General features: G+C 37.7%; 1 pseudogene; it reads left to right on the top strand.

Moving 5' to 3' along the window:
* The first annotated feature begins 207 nt into the window (after nucleotides 1–207).
* On the top strand, nucleotides 208–1,356 carry LOC145004786 (elongation factor 1-delta 1-like; annotated as a pseudogene).
* The last annotated feature ends 6,570 nt before the right edge of the window (nucleotides 1,357–7,926 follow it).

Below are 7,926 nucleotides of genomic sequence, written 5' to 3'. Positions count from 1 at the left end.
CTCATTTTTCTATCGACTTAGTATGTGCTAGGGTTTTTGGTGGTGATGGATCAGGTGTTCTTCACAAACCAAATCGAAAAAACCCGAAATATGGTTTTACCCTTATCTTTTCTTCTCTTCCAGTTTTCTGATGTCTAACAACCCTTTACCCAAAACACACCGCACCAATTTCCCAATTGTCTTCCTTCTGTCATACTCCTCTTACAAATGGAAACTGATTCCAAAAGCGATTCATATCTTTTGCGGGTTTATGTTGGTTCGGAGGTTGGGCTCAAGAAGCTTGATGAATACCTATTGTCTCGCAGTTACATCACATGGTAAGTTTCTTAACACTTTTTCTTTCAAAGGGATTGATTCAATCCTTCTTTACATCATGCAGATTTAAAATAATGTTAATTTTCCTCAGGTATCAAGCTTCAAAGGATGATCTCACTATCCATGCAGCTTTCACTCATATCGATGCCCTTTTGAGGATTTCGTATGTTCTTAAAACCTTTATCTTTTTATTACCATTATTCCTTATCAACTACTTGTATTTGATGATTAATTTCCTTTTTCAGTGGTGTATCTGCTGAAGGCAGTGGTGTTGTTGTTGAGGGCTCCACTTCTTTCCCAGAAGAAGCCATTGAAACTCCTCCTGTTGCTAATACAAAGGTATGTTTATCAACTTGTTTATATAAAATTTCAATTCTTTTTTGCAAAATATGTGACACGAAATATATGAATTTCAGGCTGCAGCTGATGAAGATGAGGATAGTGACGTGGATCTTTTTGGTGAGGAGACTGAGGAGGAAAAGAAGGTTGCTGAAGAACGTGCAGCTATAGTGAAAGCGTCTGGGAAAAAGAAATAATGTAAGGCTAAATTTGTCTTTTCAATATTATGTTTCAAATGCAAAATTGACAGTGTTCTTGATTGCTTAATCAGCTGGGAAGTCTTCGGTGTTGTTGGATGTGAAGCCTTGGGATGATGAAACTAACATGCAAAAGCTTGAGGAACCTGTTAGAAGTGTTCAAATGGAGGGCTTGCTATGGGGTGCATGTATGTTGAATATTTTTCTTTTCTCTTAAAATCAACTTATGCCATGTTTAATTTCTGTAATTGGATAAATGATAAATTTAAAAAATATGTGAGAAAATGCAGCAAAGTTAGTGCCAGTTGGATATGGTATTAACAAGCTCCAGATTATGATGGCAATTGTGGATGATCTGGTGTCTGTTGATACAATCATTGAAGAAATGCTTACTGCAGAGCCAAATAATGAATATGTTCAGAGCTGTGATATTGTGGCCTTCAATAAGATCTGTAAGTTCATTCATGCTAAAAAAATTAATGTTATTTTTTTTTTTGGTTATTGATGATGGAATTTGATGTGTTGTAATTGCAGAATTCCTGCTTGATTTGGTGGGACAGAAGAAAGACGTAGGAGGATGATTTTGTGGAGTTGTTATTTATGTAGTTTGCACTTGTGTTGGTCATGAGGGATCCCTGTTGTTAGTGGTTCTATCAGTTTTGACCTTTTGCTATATATATGGTTATGTTTGTGTTGATCTTTGATTGTCTCCTAACATCATTTGCAAATCTAAAACCAAAATCATGGACCAGGTAATATATTTCTCATTTCTATTTATTACCACATTTTAATTATTTCCATTTTTTCCCTTGTTTAACCTTCTTCTATACACCAGGTTCCACCTGATGGGGTTTTAATTTCTGGTCACTCACTTTCAATTGATGAATCAAGTATGACTGGCGAGAGTAAAATTGTAAGTTTTTATAAAATTCTATTACCTTGTGTTTTTTCTGAAATCTTTTTTAGGGTATATAAAGCAACTTTTTATTTTTATAAATGTAACGGGTTCATAAAGATCATAAATCACCATTTTTAATGTCGGGGTGTAAGGTGGCATATGGAGCAATCAAAATTTTCACTGTTGTTGTATGTATTTAGCAACTAGTATTTACTTCATGTATTTTTATTAAGTTTCCTTTTTTACCCTTCTTCTAATTTGATGAATCTTTAGGTCACGATTGTTGTTGTTGCGGTTCCAGAAGGACTTCCATTAGTTGTCACATTAACGTAAGTTGAACCTTTTCTTATAATTATTAATCCATTTCTTTTAAATTAGTTTTTGATTAACAAAATATAAATCATGTTGCTCATAATTATAGGCTGGCATACTCGATGGGATAAATGATGTCGGATAAAGCGTTGAGAAGTTTTATAATTTTGTTTACAATAAATCTCTTGGGGGCATTTTGGTAATTTTGGTAAGTTTTATAATTTTTTTGCGACTATTTAGTCCACATAAAACAACTTTGATGTTTGTTATTCGTGATAAAACAAGGGTAAGTTATGTTGTGCAACATGTGTTTTTAAAGAATGAAGAAGTTGGATAACATTTGTTGTAATTATCCTTTTGTTTCTGTATAGACCCCCCTTGAAAACTTAGAACCTGTTTTGAGGGAAGATATCCAGAAGGTAATTGTAGTTAATAGTTATTAATTACTTATTGTATTACTCCACAGTTAACACAATTGCAACACTTATAATGTTGTGTTCTTTTTTCCAGATTTGGGATTCTGTCCCTAAGCCAGAAGCCCACAAACATACTCCATTGAGTGACCTTTTTAATGTAGAAGTTGTTGCACTTTCTAGTTTTTCAGAGAAAGAAGAACAATCTAAGGAGCAGGTATGATAAAGATGACTTTTTTATAATACAAATTTGATTAAAATCAGTTTTAATTTGATGTGAAATAGGCTGATTTGGCAAAGCAGAGAGTTGATGAGTACATATATACTCATATGATGCAGGAAACTGGTGGTCTGAAGTCCATGTAAGTTTCTTGATTTGTAACATCTTGGATTCAAGAAATAGCAATGTACTTTCCATAAAAAAAATTACAAATTATATTCTTTGAAAAATTTGCTAGATTGGTTGGTTTAAAAGTAGAAAGTCCTAATAAGAATTAATTTTAAAAGTAGAATGAAAATGACAAGTGATTTTGGGTTGTTTACAGGGTTGGTGAAAGCGAATAGCTCTGGAGTTAGAAGAGGAAAAGAAAGCTTAAGCTGAAAGAGATAAGATGCTTCAAATGCAAGTGTTGCATTCTTCATTTCAATTGTTAGTATGAAACACAGTAGATTAGATGAATTCAAATTTATATATTGTAAGAAATAGAATTGTATGACATTAAATTTTATGTAATGGAATGCATTTTTTGTATAAGGTATTTTATTTTTATTATGAGACATTAAATGTAAATTTAATTTAAAAAGTAATAAATATATAAATATATTTTTTTAAACATTTAAATTTACGATACAAAAAAATGTGTGTCATCTTCATTTATGACATGACCTTTCTTGACAAGGGTTTTCTTCATACGCATTGTGTGTCAATAACACGCGCGTCGTAATGTTACGACACATGAATGCGTGTCGTCTTCCTTTATGACAGGGCCTTCCTTGATACGCATTGCGTGTCGTAAACGCGCGTCGTAATTGTGCGTCGTAAATAAGCATCGTCTATAGATGACGCGAAGAAGCGCGTCGTCTCTCTTTATGACATGGCCTTCCTTGATGCGCATTTGCGCGTCGTCTGAGCCTTTTACGACGCGCAATGAGTGTCGTAAAAGGCTGTTTTTCTAGTAGTGGAGGACATTATTATGGATTTCATCATAAAGCTTCCCAGGACTGCACGGGGAATGGATTCGATTTGGGTCATCGTGGATCGGTTGACCAAGAGTTCCTATTTCATCCTGATGCAGAAGAGCAATTCGGATGACAAGCTGGCCGACATCTACATCATAAAGGTAGTAGCTCAACATGGAGTGTCGGTTTCAATGATTTCTGACTGAGACGTGTGATTTACTTCCAAATTCTGGAAGAAATTTTATGACGAGTTGGGTACTCGTCTGCATTGTAGCACAACTTTTCACCCGCTGACGGATGGTCAGAGCGAGCGGACCATCCAGACTCTGAAGGATATGTTGCGGGTATGCTTCCTGGACTTTGGTGGTAGCTGGGATACCTACCTTCCCTTGGTAGAGTTTTCCTACAACAATAGCTACCATGCGAGTATCGACCATTGTCCCTTCAAGATGTTATATGGGAGGAAGTGTGGAACCCAGGTATGCTGGGGTAAGGTTGGACAGTAGGTCATAGGGAGTACCAAGGTGGTACTCAAGACGACGGAGAGGATCCAGCAGGTCTAGAGCAGGCTTCAAACTGCTCAGAGTCAGCAGAACAGCTACGCCGACAGACATTGATCAGAGCTGGAGTTTCAGGTCGGGGATATGGTTCTCTTGATGGTGACACCTTGGAAAGGTTTCATTCACTTCAGGAAATGGGGCAAGTTAGGCCCCAGGTACATTGGTCCTTTCAGGGTTGTATCTCGGGTGGGCAAGGTGGCGTACACGCAGGATCTGCTAGCCAAGCTTAGTCAGACACATAACACCTTTCATGTCTCCCAGCTGCAGAAGTGCCTGGTAGATGACTCCGTGGTGGTACCTCTAGAGGATATTTAGGTGGATGAAATCCTGAACTACATCGAGCGGTCGGTAGCCATCCTCGACAGGAAGACGAAGGATTTGAGGAACGAGAAGGTCGAGTTAGTGAAGGTGCAATGACAGCACCGCAAGAGATCGGAATGAACTTGGGAGCTGGAGGACGAGATGAAGGAGCACTACCCTGAGATATTTCCAGATGCAGCAGAATTTGAGGATGAAGTCTAAAATAAGTGGGAGAGATTTGTAACACCCGGTTTCAGGTATGTATTTTAATAAGAATTATTCATTTTTGTAAAGGGACTTGACGAGTTGGAGGCCCCAAACTCGTCGAGTAGAAACGGATTTTTGGGACGTGGGACTTGAAGTCAACTCGATTAGTTGAGAAGCCTCAACTCGACGATTAGGGCTATCAGAGTGAAACGCTAATTTTCAGGGTTTTCACCCTATTTAAGGAACTTAACACCCCATTCTGGCCTCCCTCAGTCCAGCAAAACCCTAATTCATATGTGTGAGTGAAAAAGTAGTGATGCTTTGGTATTTCCTTTAAGGAGTGGAAGCTTGAAGTGCTTGGTTGAAGGATGTAACGCTCGGGTTTCAGGGCTAAGCATTTTTGACACTGTAGTAGTCTAGTTCAACTATTGTAACTCTTTTTGAAGTAATAAAGATGAAATATTTGAGTATTATGTGAATTATGTGTATTTATGTACTTATTATTTAATTATAAATGTATAATTAATAAAGAATAAAAATAAGTATCAAAATTAAAGTATGAGATAAGCCCTATATCTTTATATAAAGTTATAGTGGTCAAAACAAGGATTCCGGGGATATAGAGAACGCGGAAATCCGAATTATCAAAAAGAAGTTATGCCTCGCCGAAGTTTTACGGCAAAACCACCACGGCAACGGGAGACGTAAATGGTGAATTTACGATGAAGGACTTTTTAGCCTTAGTGATCTAAACCAAAGTTGTAGTATATGTTAAACCGAGAACATCTATAAAAAGAACGCCCAAATCTTACTTCGTATGAGGAAATTATGATTTTTCTAAGATTCGGCTTAGTAGTGCACGACCCGAAACTCGAATTTTAGTTCGAGCGGTATTTGGCTTACACGACCTAAATGAGAGTTGAAGATATCATTAACAGGAAATCAACAGTAAAAAGACAGACGAAAACAGAGTCTGTATGTAGAAGTTATGAATTTTACGCGGACGTTTAACAGTATAATCTCCTCGTATGTGAATGTTACGGATTTTAGAAGTCGGAAGTGTACTGTGCGAAAATGGGTGACGTGGCACAATATTGGCCATTGCTTTCTCCCCAAGGCTTTCCACCAGATGGTGACATGTGGCACCAACTTCACCCACATTTCACCCTATAAATACCACCTCTCCTACCCTCATTTTCTTCACACCTTTCCCATTCTTTCTTCTCTTTACTCTATCTCTCTCTCTAGAACCTCTCACTAGCCCCGAAACCCCTCGAAAAGCCTAGGGAACCTCCCTAGCATGAGGCGGAAGCCCCAGAGTGCTTGACGACTCCGAGAAGAAGAGTTTTTTGGCTCGGGAATGCAGCTCCAAGCAAAGTCCAGTTTTCTATAAAACCCGCTGTAACTGAGCTACACCTACTCTATTTTTAATATAGTTTTTATTTAATTATAGTAACGTTATTAGGAACTTATAATAAATACTTGGGCTATTATTATGGGTTATATAAGTATTTTTTTAATGCTTATATAATATTAATAATAGCTAGACTATTAATTAGTCTCGGCGAATAATAGACTAAACTCTAGTGGTAATAATACTAGGTTTCGTCGAAGGAAATTCTTTTTAAGAAGCGAAACGCTGGCTGAGTTTGGAATCACCACCTTTTCAGGTGAGTGCATAGTTACTTTCATCTTACACATAGATATGAAGTATTCTATATAAATTACAGGCCATGCGTGCATATTATCTGAATACTTGCTATCTATGTTGGATGAACGTTTTTATACATGTTTTCAATGATTTAAACTGTATATGTATTTTATATCTACGAAAATATTGGGGTAAAACATGTGTAGATGTAATAGGTGATGTGTGATAAAATGATGAGAGGCCTCGATGTAGTTGTTGTTGATCTAGTCATCTAGCATAGTATAGATGACGACCACAGACACTTCTAGACAGTCCAGTGGAACGCTGGCAGGCTCGCAACCTGTACGTGTTTGTGAACGATGTGTTCACCAGTGTACTCCATCCCCCACATGAGCAGTTTCTTGCATTACAGGTAGTGGCGCATGAGCATAGATGTGATGTTTTGGATGAGGGATTACAGATATAGGCATGTAGATACGAAATAATGTAGTAAGGCTTATATTGTATTGTTTATGCTTTTGATCTATATCGAACATGACATCCCAACTCTTTTAATGAAATATATTTCCTTGGAAATGCTTTTGATAAATCTTTATCATATTTTGTTTTGGGACAAATTTTGAAACACTTTTATTTAAAATGTTACTCTGATTTTCAAACAAAGCATAAACAAAATTAGTCTTTTCTAGCCGTGATTTTGGGGATGTCACAGTTGGTATCAGAGCATTAGTTTAAGCGACCTAGGAATTTGTGGGATTTCTAGACTTAAACTTATAATGCTAAGCGATGATTGTGAGGTGTGAGCACTAGCTTACTTTAGGAATTGTGCCTAAAATGCTTTTATGTGATAAATGCTTTGTGCCTGATATGTTGTTAATTGTTCGGATCTATGGTCTGTTGCCGACTGAATCTGGAAACCTTATATGTTTAGGATTCTGAACGTACGACCACGATATTAGAACTAGCATGTAAACGTTTCGGAGAGATAAGGATGATTTGAACATCAGTCCTAAATAAAGATCTAAATTCACCTTATTCGGTGTATAGATCAAGATGGAAAGTACCCGTAGTGGAAACGTGAATGCAAATGGGAACAGAAACCAACCCCCAGTGGTCGAGCAAATACCAGTTGTTGAAGGCGCTGCTGAGCCAATAACGATGGTCGGAGTGCAAGCGATGATCCAGGCGATGTTGGATCATCAAATAGAGGAAACCAGATGTTTGCTCCAGCAAAATCGAGAGGAAGCAACTATACAAATCGAGCAACCCGAGTTGAATAAAGGGAAGACTGAGGAGGGAAACTACAGTGGGACTGTTAGTCAAGCCAACCCACCGATAGTTAGGCAAAACCACCAGGATGGAGGAAACAACAGACGTAGATGCAAATACAAGGATTTCATGGCATCCAAACCACCGAGTCTATCTGGAAGCTCGACGCCGGTGGAATTCACGAACTGGATCTCTGAGCTGGAGATGATGTTTGAGAGTTGCGAGTGTAGCAACAGGCAGAAGACAGCTCTCGCGGTTCCTCTGTTGAAATCTGGAGTACTAAGCT

The sequence above is a fragment of the Lactuca saligna genome, chromosome 1 (genome assembly GCF_052625555.1).
Source record: "Lactuca saligna cultivar CGN05327 chromosome 1, ASM5262555v1, whole genome shotgun sequence".
Taxonomy (NCBI): Eukaryota; Viridiplantae; Streptophyta; class Magnoliopsida; order Asterales; family Asteraceae; genus Lactuca; species Lactuca saligna.
Note: the sequence above shows the minus strand (reverse complement) of the source record. Positions and strands in the feature narration are given on the sequence as shown.